The 21,885-nt window shown below is 29.7% G+C and overlaps 1 pseudogene across 1 annotated transcript; it reads left to right on the top strand.

The window, feature by feature from the left end:
- Positions 1 to 92: 92 nt before the first annotated feature.
- On the top strand, positions 93 to 2,704 carry LOC149893760 (uncharacterized; annotated as a pseudogene). Its single transcript, XR_016449079.1, has 2 exons — positions 93 to 711; positions 935 to 2,704. The product of XR_016449079.1 is annotated as an uncharacterized LOC149893760 (transcript).
- Positions 2,705 to 21,885: the final 19,181 nt, after the last annotated feature.

The following is a 21,885-nucleotide window of genomic DNA, read 5'->3' as shown; positions in this document are numbered from 1 at the left end:
CATCGGAATGCTGACGTCGCCCGATGTCTTTTTTTCAATGTCGCCCAACCTTTCCATCACTGTGCACTCCTGAGACCGCCAGGGTAAATTTTGGTTTACTCTAAATTTTTTTTTTTATTTAATATTAATGGATTAAACAAAGTATTTTGAAATAATTTTTAAAATCTAAACTAACTTTTAAACATAGAAATTTTAGATTTAATTAATTAAAATGTCTAAAATAAATTGCGTCATTTTATGATTGCATCATCTATTCTATTTGGTACTAATTGTTGCAATACCGATGAAAACAATTACTACAGTTAAAAGCGATCGTATAAAACTTATATTTTTTTGTCAAAATGGCCGACGAAAAATGTCTAATTTGTGCATGTTGCTTTATTTCCTTTGGAAAAGGATCACATAAACTTATTAAAGTAACTCCCGCATTACAACTTCACATTCAAAATTTGATTTGGAGAGAATATGATGTAGAAAAAGAGTGTTGTCCAAAAAACATTTGTAATTCTTGCAAAACAAATTTATATGCATTGAACAGGGGTGAAACATCAAAATTAAATGATTGGATTGAGAAAATATCTCAAATAAACAGACAAAAACTCAGAAGATCATCTGATATTAGTGAAATATCTGAACAGATCACAACAAATAATCAAGATATCGTTGATAAAATTGTTAAAAAGATATGTCCTTCTTGCTTTTCTACAATAGGTATGATTTCCTTAAACAAATTAAAAATATTGTATAACTTGTATATTTTAGTTAAAAAACTATTTCTTCAATTATTAAAAAAAAAGTAATTTAAATTTAGCATAGAGTCTATGCTAGTCAATGCATAGTCTATGATAGACTTATTAAATATTAGTGTATTATTTTTATATGTTTTACAAATATAATAATATCAGAGTTTTTTCTACCCTAAATTTCTATTTAGGCAAAGGAATTTCTCACTTTTGCTGTAAAAGTGAAGCTGTAAAAAACCTAATTATGTTGGCTGAAGGTCTTGGAAATGTATCCAGTGAACAAGTTGCTTCTGGAATTCTCAAAATAAAAATGAAAAGAGACGATATTAAATCTGGAGACAAGTTTCCTTTAAAAACAATCTTCTTCTTGTTGTTGGCCCACCTGATAATAAATGCACCAGAACATCCGTTAAAAAGTTATCTCTAGAAACTAAAATGGAAATCTCTAATACTCTAAACCTGAGTAAAAGAAAGACTAACCTACTTTGTAAACATATGCGACAAAATTTAGGGAAGAAAATATTAGAACCTAATATTTCAATCAGATAGAGGAGCTGCATAATGTATTTTCAGATTTTTATGATGTCAAAACTGAATCATTCATTTCAGGGGATGAAGAGATAAGTCGTAGTTTAGTATTTGTAAAAGATACTTCTGATTTAATTCTTTATATGATTAACGAAAGAAGTTTGAATCCTTATAGCACTATTGCTAGGATTTCCATTGATGGTGGACAGGGTTTTCTTAAATGCATTATAAATGTTTTTGACCCACTATGTAAACATACAACTTCAGAAAGTCTTGATGATTGTGGTGTAAAAAGATCATTGATTTTGGCTTTAATTGAAGATGTTTCAGAGCATAATGGTAATCTTAGCAAACTATTGAAACCACTAGCTCTGAGTGATGTAAAATATTCAATAGCATTTGATCTAAAATGTGGTAACTCTTTATTTGGTTTAAGCAGTCACAGCGGCAAGTATGCATTCTCTGGTGTGAAGGGGAAAGTACTCTTGAGAGCAGAAAAAAAAGAACCTTAGGTTCAATTGATACCAACTACAACAAGTTCATTGAAGATGGATGTAAAAAGAATCACATGATGGAATTTAAAAACTGTATTTCTCCTAGAGTTGTGTATCTTGATGAACCTCTAGAAACTTTAGTAGAATATCTCATTCCTCCACCAGAGTTACACATTCTAATTGGTATTACTTCTATGTTTGTAAAAATATTAATTACATTGTGGCCTGATTTTGATTCGTGGCTTAAGTCAAACTATATAATCTTTAGAGGTTACCACGGAACTGGTTTGGATGGTAATAATTCACAGAGGCTTTTAGATAAATTAGATAATTTAGAAGTTGACCTTTTAAGTGCAGCCTCTATATTACCAAATATGATATTTCTCCAACCTGTAGTTAACTGTCTTAGAAAGTTTTCAATTATTAAAACAAAAGTTTTTAGCATGTTTATTGGAGAATCTATTGCTGAATCAGTTTTAGATTTTAAAAAAGCTTTCGAAAATCTGCAGCTTCATCTTCTGGAAAAGTTTAACTACCAATTAAATATTAGCTGGAAATTTCATATTTTAGTATGTCATCTTGTTCCTTTTCTTCAGCATAGTAAGTTTGGGGTTGGTGTATATGCCGAGCAGGCAGGAGAAAGTGCTCACCACTATCACTATCAAGTATGGAAGCGATACAAGTGTCGTTTGGAACACAATGATTATGCAAAACAGCTTAAGAAAAGTGTGATTGAGTTCGGTATAAACAGTTTCAAGTAGTCCTTTTCTCTCATTTTTTAAAATTTTTAATTATTGTGAACTTTGAAATGATTGAATTATTTTATAAGGAATTTCAATATTTCATGTTAAACTGCTACATTTATTGCCTTAATGTTATATTGTTAATCTAGAATTTATCTTAATTTTATCATTAAAGATCTCATTTTTTCATTTTAAAGTTGTATTTTTTGTAACAAAAGTTGTTTTAGAAGTGTAATACCCCTATAAATTTTGAAAAAAATCCCCGCCCTCTCATATTACCCCCTCCCCCTCCATATGTTATTTTAGGTAAAAACTATTTTTGCAAAAAAAATATGTTTAAAAGTTAGTTTAGATTTTAAAAATTATTTTAAAATACTTAACTAAACCCAATATTAATAATTAAACAAAAAAAATTAGAGTAAACCAAAATTTACCCTGGCGGTCTCAGGAGAGCACAGTGGATGTTTCTTAAAGATTTCATCGTAAGTTGTAAACTTTTTTTTAAATTGAATGGAATCAAGTTTTTTTAACGGTCTGCTCACGTGTTAATATTCGATCTGCTCACGTGTTTATATTCGGTCTGCTCACGCGTTTATATTCTTGCTAAAACGATTATGACCTCTCTCTAAGATTTTCGATTATTATCGTGATCTGCACAAGTATCTAATTATCTAAATTTTGCAAATGACATGAATTAATCGCATAGATTTCGGAGCTGTAAGAGCTTACTGTAAATAAGTTTTAAGGACATACTGCAGTGCGTGGTGCCCACCGAAGATACTTGTTCATTAATAATTGTTGAGAGTTTTCAAATACTGTTGCATTCAGCGGTATTTGATTTCTTTGGAAATCGATTGAGAAACACAAAAATTTTCAACAAAAACCTCAGATTTTCACCTGTTTACATTTTACCATTCTATTTGAACTTCTCAGCCTCCTGTTTAAGGAAAAATTTTTACACATTTAAAAAATAATGAAGCTGTTAAATGAAAGAAAAAGAAACGAGGATGAAGTAATTTAACAAGTTTATCTAACGTTAAAAAAGTCATCTTTAACGAAAGCTTCTGACTATGTGAGCTTTAGTTGGAATATTGAAAATAAACTCCTAATCTGCATGAGACCTTCTCACAATATACGTATTGATATGAAACCAAAAGAACGTTATCCTATTACAACCGCTCAAAATTCTTTAGCTTCAAATTAAAAGTGTTCGAGATGGCAAGAATTGGAAGCGAAAACCAAAAATAAAACAATTATGGAGGAGAGCACACTCGCTTACACAACTCGTCTACTAACGACAGCTTATTGAAATATGCAGGACCGGTGCAAGGGCTATGCGAATTATGCGGTTGCATTGGGCGCCGGCTTTTCTGGGGCGCCGCGCTGGCGTAGCTAACGTTTTTTTTTTTTCGTTTTTTAAAAATTACTGATTTAAAATTCATCTGCTGTTTGGTCATTTGGTATGATGTTTTGTTCAAAATTAATTTAGCAAGCAAAACACTTCAAATGAAAACTGTTGATTTGCAGAGCGCTTTGAAAGTGTCAAGTATTTTTTGGAGAACTTGAGATCAGAAAATGGACTGAATAACGTTATTACAAATGCAAAGGAACTAGCCGAAAAACTGGACATCGATCCAAATTTCTCTGATGAAGTAGTTCTGTCATTAAACTTGTTGGACGTTACTGACATGCACGGTATTAGAGGCGTAATAAACAGGTGACTATAGTATTGCCTATGCAATTTACTTATTATGGAAGTGGAAAACTCACATGTCTCATTTTAATCTTTTGCAAAGCTCCTCAAGAGGCAATCCAGGAGCTTCTTTGTTAAGCCTACGTCATCTCTAGGTGGCGTCAAAAACTCTCAACTTTATATATCTCTGCCAGTTTTAAAAAATTTGCTAACAAAAGCAAACTTTTCAAATCTGACAAAGACACTAATCTTTTATTGAAGTAAACTCAGAGTTAAAGAATTTCAATTTATTTCAAGGGAAAAAATATCTTTTAATGAGTTTTATTTCGAAAACTTTATTATCGCATCATATCGAATTAGTTATAAAATTTTAAGTTAATCATACTACTAGTTTATGACTGCACCTATTATAATGAACAAAAATTACAGGATTTGTTTAAATCAGGAACTAAGAATATTTAGAGGGGTAAAGAAGATTTATCTTTCATTAATAACGCGACAAACAATTTTAGATTCAGAGTTAAAAACGATTTTCAAAACAAACCTTTCATGTTTTATTTTCTGTTCATTGATGATTTTCTCACAAATTAATATAAAACTGACGGTGAAACTAAAAATTCACTAAATACTGATTTGGATTATTATATATAGAATCATAGAAAAATCAATTTTTTTACAACGTCGATAAAAAAAAACTTTATACCAAACAGCATTCATTTTACAACAAGTTTTTGTTTCAAAAATAGAAATCCCTTACCCCACCCCCACCCCCCAACCCTACCCCTTTTCCCCACTCTTGGAATTTTATAAGAAGATAAATTAATAACTACTTTGCTTTTTATATCTGTATCTATTAATTTGTGCGAAAGAGAGCTGAACGGAAATAATATTCCCTTTCAGTTTTATTCTCATTACTGCAACAGTTTTATGTTCCTCCGATATTTAAAACGAAATTCCCTTCCATTCATATTCCCATATTTTCGTAATAATGGATGATTTTGAAAAATTGTTTTCGATTGCGATGCATGTGAATTAAGAGTTAACAAATTTCGTAAAACTCAAATTTTCAGTAAAAATCGTGTAACATTCTTTTTCTCATTTTTAGGTTTTTTAATGAATCAGATCTCGTTCTCATTTTCGTGGAATGGATGAGATTTCCGCGTCTCTCATTTTCTCGCAAACCTCTACTGTTCGAACGTTTTGATTTTACCAACTTACAATTTTTTACGAGCTTATGCACTCTACACCTTTAATATACACATTAAGCATAAGTGGTTTTCACAAGCTTCTACTGAAACATTTTAATTCCATTGAGAAAATTCTGCAGAGATCTCAATAAGTAATAGTAAATGAATGCAACAACATTTCCCATTCCCATTTTCGTAGTTTTTGACGGTTCATGATGAAAGACAATACCTTTCTTTTTATTCAATTCAAACCATTTTCTTTTAAGAACCTGGCGTATTGTTTCTACTCCATAAAAGGCTAAAGAATCAATTTTCTGTTCGACTACCGTAGTTTATAGCGGACAATTCCCTTTCAGCTCCTTCACACACAGCATCACCTAGTTCAGCGTCAATTCTCACTTCGCGAACTCTTGTGACGGCTCACCAACCCTTAAGAATTCCATCAGTTTTACTGATTGGACGACCGGAGCGTGAGTCATCTTTTTATTAAAGTTACCTGAACAAAAGCGAACAAACCATTTACGCTAAGCAGATTTTGATAAAATAACTTTCACCCTACACAACACAAATTTTTTTGCAAACCGGAGCAATAGCGCATCCTATAATTTTAAAAAATAGCCGTTTTTTTACCATAAACACTAGACCCCAAGAATTTTTTTGCCTGAAGGTATATTAATGTTGGATCTGTTAAAAAAAACTGATGATGTAAAGTTTTCATTTGCAAAAATAGACTTTATTGTTTCATTTTCTAGACGAAAAAATTAACTTTTGGTAAATATAAAGTTCTTGCGGACGCAACAAAAAAGCCATTACACTTCATGATAAAATTAATACCTTTTTTAACAAAAGCAAGACAAAGTTCTAGAAAGAGTACTTAAATAAAATTGATTAAATATAAGGTTTTGACTTATCTTTACAGTTTTATATTTGTCGTATTTCGTTTTCTCTTTTAATTGTTTGTTTTAATCGAAAATATTATATTGTCAAAGTAAAAGAAATATTTAATCAGTGTGAATTAAAAATGGTTTGAAAACAAGAAAAAAGGAAAGCACATCTATGTTTAATTTAGTTAGTAATTTAGACAACTTTTTAAAATAAATATGTTTTGGCATTATTATAAGTCCCTATAAACAATTTCAGATAGCAATTACAGGAACTCTTGCTAAAATTTTTTGCAAACTAAAAACCAGGCAATATATTCCATTTAAGGTGGCTTATTTTCATATCTTCCTTCTTTTCATTGAGAGTATGCAAAGGTAGATCAGAGGGAGATGAGCTGATAAACTTAGATTTATAAGTTAACTTTATTGTATCAGTTCGCTTTCCCATGGGATTGCAAATCAAAATTGGAGGATAGTTGGATAGAGGGGACACAACACATCTTGAACCAACTCACCCTTAATAGTGATCTAGAAAAAGTCCTGGAGTGCCCTACGCTATTTTTGAATTTCCCTGTTCACACACAAGGAGTTGAGAGGGAAGTTATGGAGATAAAATTGAATTTTTCCTTATGCTTAACAATATATTTTAATAAAAATTTAAGAAATATTTACTGCTATAAAAATAGTTTTTAAAACAATCAGATTTTTTTAGGTAATTGTAGCTTCTGAAACACTCTTTAGTTTTAAGAGAAAAATGGTTTTATCCGAGCAAGAGCAGAAAATAGAGCTATCGTGTCTTTTTAATAGCAAGAAGAACCTCTATCCATTTTCTCATTTCCTTTTGTCATTTTTAGTGCCTATAACAGAACAAATTAGAGAAATTAATTTAAATTTTGTTTGTTAAATTTTTTAAACTTAATTTCGTGTTGCAGAATAAACATTTATGAAATCTGGCACCTATACATGAAATATGTAGGGGGGCTTATGCATCTCTCCAAATTTTCAAAAAAAATCCATATTTATTGACATTCAATCAAGTGAAAAAAAAATCGTTTTTTATACCATCTTTATGAGAATGCTATACACTTTTTAAACTTCGTTTTCCCCTCCCCATTTGAGTTAATATTTACAAAAATTAAGGTTAATTTTTGAAAATGTTCCTTTCAATTGGATAAAATTTCCTTTTCCCCCTCCCCCCTCCAAAAAAAAGTCTTTGGGGCCGACTTTGTTAATGAAAGTTGAAAAGTACGGGACCCCAAACACATATACCTATTTCAGTATTTAAGTATATTGTTATTTTATACTGATAAATAAAGCTATATATAAATAGGTAAAGGCCGGACGAATTATGGAAGAGGACAAGTCTACCGAAGAAACACTTAAGGGTTTCTCCCAACCTTCCTGATTTCTTACTAATAGTGTATAAACCTTAATAGTTAACTTTCCAGAATAACTTTTTCAACATGTTTATGCTACACCTGCTCCTAATTTGATCTTATTATCGGTGTTGGTTACTGACCCGTAAAGAGGATACTGGCTTAGGTTCATATTCGAAACCATTCTTTGGATTAATTAGGTTATTAACCTGATTTTGTAAATTATTGCTTTCGTTAGTCAAATTATTGACTTTTACTTGTTCTCCCATAAACTTACTTTGCCAACACTTTCAATGACAATTACTATTGAGGTATTATTTAACTAATTTTCTGATGTAGAAATTTTATTTTGTCTTTCTGTTGATAATTCTTTGTATTGGTTGACTTCATTTTGTTAGTAACTTTTAGTCGTTCAGCTTTTATTTCGCTATCATAAAAAAAAGTTGATTTCTTTTCGTTTTACATTACTAATCCCTTCTTTTTTTTAACTTCACTTTGTTCATTTTGTAAGCAGACGTTTAATCGGTTAATTTCAGCTTAACCTACATCTATCGCTTCTCGACATCAATTTCATCCTGCATATGAGCAACTACCTGTTCTTTATCTTTTAATAAGTGATTTCATCAAAGTTTTGTTTAAATTCAACTTGATGTTTTTTTATATCATTATTAAGAACATTTAATTTGCTGTTCGGCAATAATATTTTCATGTTTCTATTTTTCCTCTTCTTGTGACCGAAATAAACCGACAAGACCCCCGTCCGGTTTATCTGTACTTTCACTAAAATTTATTCTTGTATTAAAAGAAGTATTTAATTAACCTGGTTTTTACTCAATAACGAAATAAATATTGTTTTATTTTTTATTTTCTAATTCCTATATAATACCCTTATCTAATTCCTATATAACTAAATAACACCCTTAGCTTCTTGTGTATTATTAAAGGGTAATCAATAATAATTGTCTTCTTCTCTTGCTTTAGGATTAACTTCCGATAATACTGTAACTGTTCCCTTACACCATGATAATTCTGATAGAACTATACCTAGTGTGTTATTTGCATCTTCTTGATTCTTTCCTCCATACCATCCAATAAAAATCCAATAAAGATTTCACTGAAATAGGTTTAAAACTGAAACTATTAACTTAAAAATTTTTTAAAAAATATTTCGATTTTCTACTACTTTTTTTTTTTTAATTAAATTTGTTGAAGCTTTTAAAGCAGTATTTTTACTGATTAAAATATGTTTCATATACAAAGTACTGATTTATTTATACTTCATATTATAACAAATCTCATTTTTAAAATGGTGCAGTTGTTTAATATTTTTTCCATTTTTATCCACACCTGACTTACTTCATTTTCTCTTCACGTAAGGGGATAAATAAAATAAATTTCTACAAGGTGCTAGCCGATGTAGTAGCATTTCAGTTTTTTTGTCTGCTTTGTTTATTTTTCCTTCCTTGACGTCTCCCATGATAAAGAATAAATCCACACCCGTACTAACAGCAGGTGATGCCATTGTTTGCCTTATATCATGACCGCACCTGTTACAATGTCCTAAGAGAAAATCTTCGTGTAAACCAAGACTCCCTCCCTTTAAAATAGAAGCCTCTATTACAATACTTTAAATCTCCGGTAGTTCCACTTCACCTATAGCGCTAAGTAGCATGGCAGATAATGTCTTGGGGTTTCCTTTGTAAACTTTTATTGCTCTCATTAAATAGACAATTGGAAAAAACAATCCTGTATCCGGAATCGTTTGCCACTAAACTCGGATTATCAAGCAAAACTCCTATAATAACTCGGAGTTGTATATAACGATTACTAAATTCTTGATATTTATCTTTGACAATTTTTCTGCTGCCAATATTAGCAGTTCTTATGCCATGACCGATTAGAGGCAAGCTAGCGGAAAATATACTCGCTTCTGCAAGTAATTTTTAAAGAATTGTTGATATCGTATTCTCTTTGTGCTAAATCCGTTAGCTCCACATATAACGACTCTAATGCTACTTGTCCTATGCCGCCGCCAAATACAAATTTTACCATGTTAGTCTTTACGGGATTAACTGCCCACCATGCTCCTTTAAATACACAACTTGCAGACTACCATGCATTTCTTGCTACAGCTTTTAAAGTAGTTATTGTTAAGACTTCAAATCTATCCTAAAAATACTTATCTGATTGTGATTCAAGTTTTAAGAGGATAATTTTTCTATACAAATTATTATTTGCCATTATTTCATTCCAAAATTTACATCATTTTTCTCATTCCTATTTTTCCTATAAGTGTTTTAATAATTAAAAAAGATAATAATCGTGTTATTAAAATTAATTAATTTATTTCATTTACTACTAATCTAATTACAGAACGTGTCCATAATTTTCTTCTGTTAAACATATCTTTATATTTGTTAAAATTAAGTAATCCTTTAAAGATTAAGTATAGTAGTATAAAAATTGTCAATGTAAACAAAAATTTTAATATAGTAAATTTTATAATTCAAACTTTACAAATTAAATCTACATTTTTCTTGTTTAAGTGGAAATGATGAATTTTGCTCATTGAAAAAATGATGCATTTTCAAATGCATCATTTTTTCAATGAGAAAAATGAAACTTTTAGAATTACGTACCAAATCTTTGTCAGAGATCCGAACAAAAGAGGATTCTTTACCAAATCTGTAATTAATGTAATGAATGTAAGCCTTAATGTAATCATCAATCTTTTTAGAAACTACAAAAAATCTATGACTTTGCTTTTTACGACTGTTAACTTTGAGACTTCAAAATTATACTTAAAACACTTATTTGCTTGCCATTAAGGTTTAAGGTGCGGTAGTGATACGTCACTTATTATATTGCTTCGTATGAGTGGAGATATGGTAATGTATCCGGTATTATAGCATCATTTAAATCCAGCAAATTCCAAATCATAAAAGTGATAACTTATCTTTCACTCCGTCAATACCTTTGTTGGGACATAATATATTTTTAAAATGTACCTCAGATAATTTCTTAAATTCCTTGATGTTTTTAATTATATTATTATATTTATTGTATATATTATATTATATTATAGTATTATAGATAACAGAGGCTTTTGCCTAATTTTCTATTCTAACCAGACTTCAATAATTCAAATTCTTCTTCCACTTGTATTCAATATCATGATTTAATATACCTGCAAGGTTAGAAATAAGAATGCTACTTGCAGCAGCTTCTGCCATTTCCTCTCTTGCTTTGCGTGCAAACTTCCCTTAATGAATCGGATCAATATTGTGAAGGCGGGGGTTGTTTTTTTTAATGAATTTTTTAATGTTAAACATGGTTAATGTTTGTCTGTATGATGAGGTAAGGGATAATGGAGGTTTGAGCTCAAGGTTTATATGGAAGGGTATATGGAAGGTTGAGATCGAGGTGAGAGTCTAGAGAGTACTTGGTTAGGAAAGGGCGAGGTTTAATTTTCAAATGGTTTATGTTGTGTTTACCGTCCTCAGTATTATTCGATTATACAATACAACTCAAAAAAACGTTCTATTAGTGTGCAACGGTCAGCACTCTTTTATTCGTTATGTTTATAAAATACAAATAATATTCTCTTACTCTACTTGTAGTGATCAGTTACTCCTCTTTTTGTTCTTATTTTTTTATACGAATATCTCTTCTTTATTTGATATTAGTTCATTATCTCTGATAAACCCCACTTTTATTTCGCCGTATATTTTATGTAGCTCTTCTGAGTCAACTTTATCTAACCTTGCATTTACAAGTCAACTTTATCTAACCTTGCATCAGGGAAATTCCCTCTAAAAATAGGAAATATTCTCTACTCAGTAATAAGTATTTTTCAATCTTGGTTAGATGTGATCATTCCTCAGATAACCTTAATAATTCAAAATTTTCAGAAGGCACAAGAAAAATTTAAAATATAAATAAGATTTTTAAATATATTTAATTAAAGTTTTATCAAAATTGTTGATATTTGTTGCTAAGATACAAGATACATGTTTGAACATTCTATAAGTTCAAAGTATACTTCGCAAGATACATTAAAGTCATTTTCTATATCGTTAATAGCTCCATTAGTAATCTCCTCTGCATGTTTTGATTCTACTAAAGCTCCAATAATGACTCATCTTCTTCAAGAAATAAAAGGTTGTTGTTCCAGTAAACAAACCTGCCTTACATGCAAAACGGGACATTTTGCAAGACACTGCAAGCAAGAATACCAAGATCCTAGGATTCCTTAAGACAACAACCAACAATATCCGTACAGGAAAAACTTTGCTCAACAATTGCAAAAACCAATTTCTTCCTGTCTGTTAAACAACTTTTGAAACCATTCGAGCTCTACTTCTTGATCCATATTTGCTTTCCATTTATTCATTTCATTTTATTCATTTATTCATTTTCGCTCAATGGATCTACTTCTGACTCTTCTTCTATTTCAAAAATTAAAACCAGTGCAAAAAAATTCATGTCCTTCAATAAAAATCGGTCAATAAATGCATTAACTAATTTTTCTAAATTCCAAACTTTCTTTATCTCTTTTTAAAACTATACCGAGTATATGTCGACAAATTTTTTAAAAGTTAAATGCATCTCCTCTTTTAAAAATTGGGGATTAAAAATTACCGTAGCATAAAAGAATTATTATTTAACATACCATAACTTATTTCAAACTTTACAACTTTTTTTCAAATCTTAGATGTTACAAAAATGAAATGCACGGTACCTGACCTCCAACATCTGGAAGTTCAAACTACAAAGCTATTCACAAATAGCATTTTCACGATATGAGGAAATCTTCGAAACTATCCATTCTTACGAAAAAGTAAGCATCCATCGATGAACGGAGCTAAATCATAAGTTGATTTCGTATGTTTTGTACTCCGTCCATCGATCTTCAACGGATCATGGAAGTAGGCAGAACGAACGGTGGTAGCATAAGTTCTGGAAAATTTTGAAAAGTGTGATTTTCTAGAAAATAATAATGCTAATAATTTGCTTGAAAGCTTATTCCTTTTAAAAATCTTAAAAATATAATTTTTTGAATGTAATAAAAAAATGAGAAAAAGAAATAAGAACATGATAAAATTAACATTTAATCCTTTCCAACTCTTGTGATGCTTGCAACGAGCAATCTTGCAGGTAAAAAAGTTTTCGCATTATTTGACGTTCAAATAAGTTTTGCCGTAACTTTGATTGAACACATTACTCGATGTCTAACTGTCAACTCAGTGTGTTTTTAATAAAAATAATTGACCATTTTATGGTTCTTCTGATTGTTCTCAAAAAATGAATGAGAAATATGTTTCATATTTGTTCTAAAAATTAAAAGAAACGAAAACTATAAACCTTTACAACCATAAAAGAAAAATAATGAAAATTCAAGAAAAACTTCAGCGCTTTATAATTTGTTGAAAACTTTTCATAAACTTACCAAAGTAAAGAACTCGTTTTAGAATTTGTTTTTTAAGTTAGAAAAGTAAGCAAAGAACAACTATCTTCATTTGAATTCTTTAAGTCAGAAAAAAATCTCACAAAACATCTTTTGTTTTTATTTTGTAGTCTGCAGATCTTCAGACAAACTTTTAAATTTTTTTTGAAAATATTTTCAAGACACATTCAGCCTGTTTCTTTGCAGAGAATGTCAAGAACTAGAAGATCTGTTTGTTATGACGGTGTCAAACCAGTTGCTCAGCATTTAAATGTAATGAAAAACACCTTTAAAAACTCAATTTTACGCCAGATGTTCAAAATCAGCTTTAATCAATTCAAAAGTATTTGTCAAAGTTTGAATGTGCTCCGTTGTAAATCTTTTTGCTGAAACTTCTTACAATCATCATCGTCTCAAAGAAGATAAAGAATGTTCACCGTTCAACCAAGTCACAGGAGCATTTGAATACAAATTTGATGTTCAATCATTGGAACTTTTGTTTTTAAACTTAAATATTTAGTATAAAAATGGTGAAAAAACAACGACAATTTCATTTGTTTAATGTGTTTCTAAAAATCAAGAAAAATTGATGTTAAAGATGTTAAATTAATCCGTTTATGTTTTCTCTCTTCTTTAAATTAATGAGAAGTTTTTTTAGAATTAATATGTTCGAGTTTTGTCCTACGCCCCACATTCGGATTTGATGTGTTCATTTTCATTTCCTTATTTTCCCACAAAAATCAAATGATGTTCAAGATCATTAAAAAGCAAATGATGTTCAAGATCATTAAAAAGCAAATGATGTTCAAGATCATTAAAAAGCAAATGATGTTCAAGATCATTAAAAAGCAAATGATGTTCAAGATCATTAAAAAGCAAATGATGTTCAAGATCATTAAAAAGCAAATGATGTTCAAGATCATTAAAAAGCAAATAATGTTCAAGATCATTAAAAAGCAAATGATGTTCATGATCATTAAAAAGCAAATGATGTTCAAGATCATTAAAAAGCAAATGATGTTCAAGATCATTAAAAAGCAAATGATGTTCAAGATATGGATCAATAGAAATACTATTGATCAATCAATAGAAATACTATAATCAATAGAAATCAAATGATGTTCAAGATCATTAAAAAGCAAATGATGTTCAAGATCATTAAAAAGCAAATGATGTTCAAGATCATTAAAAAGCAAATGATGTTCAAGATCATTAAAAAGCAAATGGATTATTGAAATTTAAAACAGCAAAAGATCAAATGAAGTTAAGGAATTACTTAAAAAATCATTTATGTTAAGTTTTGTGTCAAATATTAATAAGAAATTTCTTTGTTGCTGAAAATGATTGGGGTCAACACAATGCTTTCCTTTCACTCTTTCCCTCGACTGTGATAGCACCGTAATAATTTCTTAAAAGTCCCATTACGAAATTTGTTAGTGAACCATTTACTCACCGTTTGTACTTTTTTTAATAGAAACATTCAACAATCAAAATCTTTGTATTCAATTTTGTTAAAATCGAGAAACGTTTGAAATTATGATTAAAAAAGTGAAAATATAAAACTCACTTCTTATATCTCTAAAGTTACAAGAGCGAACTTTTTGGTTAAAAGAAGAGTTTGTTTCTGTTAACCAAAAAGTTAAAGTCATCGAGTGCTAGTAAATTTACATTTACAAATGAAATCCTTAAGTAAGGCTTTTCATTTTAAAATTTAGTTTAATATCATAAGAAAAGTAGTCAGTCTGACTAAAAGAGACCACTTGCTTTATCTTTACTTCAACAAAATGTGACATTTTTATTAAGATTATATCATAATATATATATATAAAACAAATATATATTGTTTCTTTCTATCTGCTAATTGGTTAGTAAAGTCGTTAAACGTGAGACATTCTAAACATTTCTTAAGTATTCCAAGTTATATTCGCGAGAGAACCATTACATCTCTTTCAACTATATTTTTCAGTCATATTACAAAAGCAGATTTTTTTTTTATATGAAGGGTACAAGACATTTATATCGAATTTCAATTTTTGTAGAAAATGCTGTCTGCGTATGGTACATATTGTATGTGAGCTTAATTAATTAATAGCTACCAAGTGTAAAATCCGAAACAATCCATTGAAATGAGTAATTAAAAATATTCTCCTTTAGTTAAAAGCAGGGATTGTCACGCTGGTGCTACAATAAAGCCACAAAATATCAAAAAATCTTTTCAGCTATTTACAGCCACACCCTGAATATTTTTTCTAAAAAACCGACGTCGAGAGACAATCTGATTCACAAAAGAGTTACAAAAAGTTGTAAAATGATCAATTTGAAATTTCTTTAAAAAATGACATTTTCTTTTTCCTTCATATGTTAAGTATGATAAAAGATTTTTTTGTAGTAACTTTAATAGAATACTGAAACATCACCTGTATGTAACAAGATTCTTGAAAACAAAAGTTTGACAAACGAGTTTTTAGTTTAACTATTTTTTTTTCAAGGATAGTTAAACTAGAACCTCAACCCGAGGTGAATGCATCGATTAACTGCTAACAAATGATGATGAATTTAAAACGTTGTCACGGATGTAACAGCTCTGAGTGCTTGCTTTTAGCTGCGATTTGACTAACACACTTTGCTTCAATAATTTTATAAATTCAGTGTCATCAGTTGCTATTTTAGGGCATACTTCATGGATAATGTTTTTTGATCGGGTGTTAATATCAGCGAACGACATTTGATTGGTTGGTAATATCAGCGAACGACATTTGATTGGTTGGTAATATCAGCGAACGACATTTAAAAGTAAAGGTTTATACTTAGCGTAAGTTTTAATTTCTACTTTCGTTCAGCAAAGAAAGATGAACTTCAATATGCTGAGGATGATCTGAGTCTCATTGCTGCAGTCATTTTGGTGATACTCATTAAGACGTAAGTAACATCCAGGATTCGCTTTTTATTTCTGATTAAAATTTGTGATAGATTTTTTTTTTTTTATTCTTTATGCAAATAAGTTTTACATTTTATTTAAATTCAAGGGAAAGAGTAAATTAATTGAATATTTTTCGTGCACATGCGCGGCGTCCTCTCCTTTCTTACCTAAACCTTGGTAGGTTGGAAAATGCTGATCCAAGGGTTTTGTCTTAGGATAGAACAATACGTTTCTGTTTAATGAAGGACATGGAAAGGAGAGGGTATTTTGAAAAAAATAGAAAGTGGTTTCCTTTTTATTTTTTGATTAAGAGGGGCTGCAGTTTTTTCCTCGATTTTTACTTTGGTGTGGGTTTTCAATTCTCCAAAATTAGGTCCCTAAACAAATGAAAGGATTGATCTTTAAAAAAATAGGTGATTCGGTGTTGATTTTCTTATCTTTTTTTGCTCCAATAATATTTAAATTGAGAATTAAATTAGTTCGTTGATATATTCCTTTAAAGCTCTAATGATGAGGAATGGGTGGAGGAGGAAGGGGAGGGTATTTTTAGAGAGAGAGAAGTTGTTTTTATAATAGAGTCTACGTCTATGTGTAAGAGTGACCAGTAGGTCTGAGTTTTCTTTACATTAAATATTTACTTTGCCACATGTGTAAAGATAACTATTCAATAAAAAACTTCCGAACCTTTTTTTACGGGCAAAATTATGAAAATTTCTACGGGCTGCCAAAGCTCATAAAAGGTTAATGAAATTTTTATCTGATTCCCACAAATTTTCTTAAACGCATCCAATCCTTTGAAATTTCAAACTTTGACATCAAATTATTTGATTAAGAATGAAATAATTAGAAAAACCTCAGATGTTTCAGAAATATCCAAATATATTTTATAACTACTTCTAAACTAAATCAAGAACAAAATATTAGACTACAATAGAAACTTATGGAATTGTTATTACAGATATTATGAAAGAATCTTAATGCTTTAAAGAACTTAATGGATGCAGCATATTCCTAGGGCACTGGAAATGCAGAAATTGTAATTCAGTGAGAAAGATTTTAAAGGCAACTGTCATATATCAAAAGATTTGAATAGAAAAAGTGGCATTAAAGTGTCTCTACTAAAGTTCACTTTTGAGGATTCATTGCCTTAAGAAAATGTTTAAATGATGAATTGAATATGTTAAACTTAAAATATTTTCATTTACTCATTGTATTACATCACTATATGATAAATTACCATAAATTAGATTATATTATCTTACATCACATTATATTATTTTTCGATATATTAAATTATATTATTGTATATTCCATTATATTATATATCATATTTAATACAATTAAGCTATTTTATATAATTTTATCAACCGAGTAAAGTTTTGTGTTTAAAAAACTCTCTTCACGTTGTACACAAAGAAAGCAAAATCACACTTATTATCTGGACAAAAACTGCTTCGCGTGAACTTATAAAATTTATTGGCAGAAAAAAATCTCTTCTAAAAGAAACTTTTTTACGTCATCACAGAAAAGATAATCTACATGAAGTTTGGATGTGATTTGGCTAATCAAGAACTCATCGCTTAAAAAACACTTTATAATCACCCAACTGTATACACTGCTACAGAATCTGTGAACCATTTCATTAATATTTTGTCTATATTTCTTAAAAGAGCTTTGTCATCATTTTTTGGCCAAAAACATTTTTTCCAGTTTTGCTTATGTCAATAGACTTTTTTAAGCATTTTATGCTGATTTATGCTGATTTGGGCATTTAATGTAGAGCTGTGCCAAAACCAAAATTTTGATCGACACCGAAAGCGAGTTATTTTTCGATACTGACACCGACACTTTAACTGGTTCTCTCAAATACAAAAACATGGAATTTTTTTTTATTTTGAATTTCTCATATAATAGTTCAGAAACATCATTTCACCATGAACTCCTGTTATGATGTTATAGTTCTCAGTATATTGTTTGAATCTATTCTCCATTGACTTAGTTAAATCAGTTAGTGTACTCTCCAGGCCAATGAACTTGTCATCAATTGAAGCTTTATTAATGAAATGTTTCAAAAACTGTATCTGTGGTATAACATTTGAAACAATAGAATTTCTTTCGCTCAAGCGAACACTGTTAGCAAAACACAAAATTGTCCAATAATCATCTATTTGCTTGCATTTAATGAAGGAAGCTTACCATTTTCAAGTGCATATATGGTTAGAGGTTTCCTTTGTTCATAAATTTGTTCTAACATATGATAGGTACTATTCTACCTTGTTGGAACGTTTTGAATAAGTTTGTGCTTAGAAACATCGTTTGCTTCTCAAAGAGCTTTAAGTTCATGGCAGGCTTGGGGAGGCTAGCTGAAATGCCCAACAATTGAAAGACAGTTTGCAATGACATTCTTGACTACTGTTTGTTCAAAAATACACTCATTAATTACTAGTTGCAATGTGTGTAAAAAACAAGGCATGCTATCATATGGGCCATCTTTAATCGCCTTAACAATATTTGCACCATTATCTCTAGCTATTAAATGACTTTTTTAAAGGTGATATTTTAAATTCATCATCATTAAATCATCAATTAATTCAGCAATGTTTGCTGCTGTATGCCTCTCAGGAAATGGAGCTACTCTAAGTACAACAGTTCTCTGATTAAATGTGTTGTCTAAACAGTGACCTATCAGGCTCATGTATATATCAGTAGTAAAGCTTATGAATTCAAATGTATATTTCACCTTATTTATTATTGTTGAGTGAATTGATGGTTATTCTCTACTGGTTCAAAACTTTATTATTTTTTTTGTTAAAGTTCATCTTACATTTGGTTTATAAAATGGAAAACCAGAAGTTTTAAAACAGAACTAAAAAAGAGAAGTTTTCTGTAAATTTAAGGAAGAATTTAATTAAATCAAAGTTCAGAGAAAAGTTGAGTCTCATTGTTGACCAGCCCAAAGTAGGTTTTGGTAATAGCAATGATGGAAATACTTCAAGAAGAGCATTTGAGAACTATGAGAATTTCTCTGAAACTACAGGGGTTAATATAGAAGTTATAAATAGAATGCACATTGTCCTAATTACAATGTCATGTGGGTACCATATTGATACTGATCAATTTGAAGTTTACTGTACTGATACAGCTAAAATTATTGTTAATAAATATGGTTGGTATATAATGCCACCCACTGTTCACATAATTCTGATAAATGGTTGCTCCATTTCAAAGCAATTTGATTTGCCGATTGCTCAATACTTTGAGGAAGCTCAGGAAAGCCTAAACAAGCAAATCCAAAATGCAAGGTTACACCACACAGCAAAAGTCAAAAATTGACACTATGAAAGGTCAGAAGCACTACCTTTTGATTAGATCAGATCCAAAAATCTTAAGCATTTCGTTTGTAAAACACAGGAGTTATCAAGTAAGAACTTTTTGCCTCCAGAAGAACTGAACTTGTTAGTAATTTAAGTTGTAAAAATCTTTTAATATTTTAGTTTGTTTATTTTTGAATTATAAAATGTTTGTGTGTGTGTGTGTGTGTGTGTGTGTGTGTGTGTGTGTGTGTGTGTGTGTGTGTGTGTGTTAAACACTCATAACGCATTTTATAACGCTTTCAAGCGTGTTTAACGCGTACGGCAACGTTTGTGTATTGATAAAATAATGATATATTTTGGGTCAAGGAAGCTAAATTTTTTACTAAAATTAGAATTTACAAATTTAGAATTATAAATAAATGTGCGTGAAACGGGTAATTGGTGCATGTTAAAATAGTTTTAAGTTCCTAATTTGAATTCCTTGATCCCAAAATGCCCTATTTTGATGTATAGTTTATGTTTAATGTACATGCATTTAATAGTTAGGTAATATTTGCCGCTTTTAACTTAATCGGGGTCACTGTGCGCCGTAAAAAAGTTTTCTGGCTCTAAGCAAAGAAATCAAACTAATTATATCAAACAATTTATCATCTGTTTTTTTGGCTTCGCTTTCATGGGAAGGCAAGTTATCTGGATCTGAAGATGGTGTTGGATTTTCTTTTTCACGTTCTCTTCTTTCTTTGTTTTCAGTATCAACATCGCCTAGACTTTGTGATGGCAGAGCATTTGACTGGCTAGCTAATACTTTCGAAATATTTTTCTCTAACGCACGCTCTATTTTAATTTTTAAAACTACAAAATTTTAATTTAAATTTAAAATTTTAAAACTAAAACTAGCATCATTTCAAGAAAGGGAAAAGGAAACAATTCTGACAACATTGATAGATTGTGCCCACGCCTCTTTGAGAGCTATCTTAAATTTTTTTCAAAGTTTTTTTCTCAAGGTCATTTTAATTGCTATGGAAACGGCAGGTATAAATTGATTTAAGTTATTGATCTAAGCATATAATAAAGATAAACACGTTAGATATCTGAATACAAAAATCTATGTAAAATTTTGATAAATATTGTTTTTGTCTGTTAAAATAATGTTTAGTATTGTTTGAAGTCAGACATTATTTTATGTTAAAAAATAATCAGAAGCTATTATTCAAAATTAAAAAAGTATGAGTTTTAATTAGTGGGCTAAAACTTATTCACAATACTGTATATCTTGTAAGCATTTGGCTTCGCTTCTATAAAATCATAATGGATGACGCAGAAAATATTCAAAATAATGACGGTTATGGCAAAACGACATTCGGCCGAAACTCTGTAGCCGCCACAATTGGGCCAGTGTTGGCCCAATAACAAATGCCATCGCAATGGCGTACGACTACTCGCCAGGAGCATGCCAGGCTCGAGCCTGTACTGGCCCGTTACTAATCTAGTCGTCACGGCGTTCGATGAATCGCCGGAATTCTGGCCCAGTGTCGTAGGCTGTCTGGGAAGGGTAAGTTGCAACATTGCGGTTTAAAGAATGGTTTTTATATATTTTTTCTTAGTTTTTCTTAAACAATATAACTATAACTTTAACACGTGAGCTGTAAAAAACTTACAGTTATTAAAAAAAAATTTCCAAAGTTATATTGATATTTTTTTTCTTTCGATAAAAAATTCTAAACTTCATTTTTAAAGTTTTTTTGGGTTTTACTTTAAACTTAGAGGTAAATAATCATAATAAAGTAATGGTAAGTTAAAAAAATCTTTTCCAAACACGTAAAGCTAAAAAAAATTGATTTTTTCAATATAAATAATTATATACAATGATTAGAGTGATTATGATGCCTATGGGGTAAGTTGCATCAAATTGCTTGGGGTAAGTTAAATCATAAATTAGATGTGGGTTTTGCTGATTTTACGCACTTTTCCAGTTTTTTCTAAAATAATGGAAACTTTTTTACATAACAGCGTAGCAATAAACAAAAACAAAAATTTTACAATGAAGTTTATATAAGTTGTATATGTATATAATTTATAAGAAGCATATGCATAAATATGTATATATATTTATGCATTACATATTATGTATATATACATGTATCTTATATGTGTATATATATATATATATATATATATATATATATATATATATATATATATATATATATATATATATATATATATATATAGATATATACATATATATATATATATATATATATATATATATATATATATATATATATATATATATATATATATATACATTTAGCCTCCGTTCGGTACGCACTAAACAAGTGAACACGTCGAAAAATTCTTCGCCTGTTTTAAAGTGCTGTTAAACTAAAGAAACTATTTCAATTGAAATTCGACAAAAAATGGAACTTTCTGGAGGAATGTAGAATATATGGTTATCCACTGTTATTGCTAATTTTAATTTTTTTAAATATTTAAATCGCGCGACAAGAAAACATAAAAAATTGTTAATATTTTTATCTGAAATCGATTTTCTAATGTC

Source organism: Hydra viridissima, unplaced genomic scaffold (assembly GCF_058129835.1).
Source record: "Hydra viridissima isolate aposymbiotic clone 2 unplaced genomic scaffold, HvirCarnegie_v1 scaffold_1, whole genome shotgun sequence".
NCBI classification, from domain to species: domain Eukaryota; kingdom Metazoa; phylum Cnidaria; class Hydrozoa; order Anthoathecata; family Hydridae; genus Hydra; species Hydra viridissima.
This window is presented reverse-complemented; position numbering and strand designations above follow the sequence as displayed.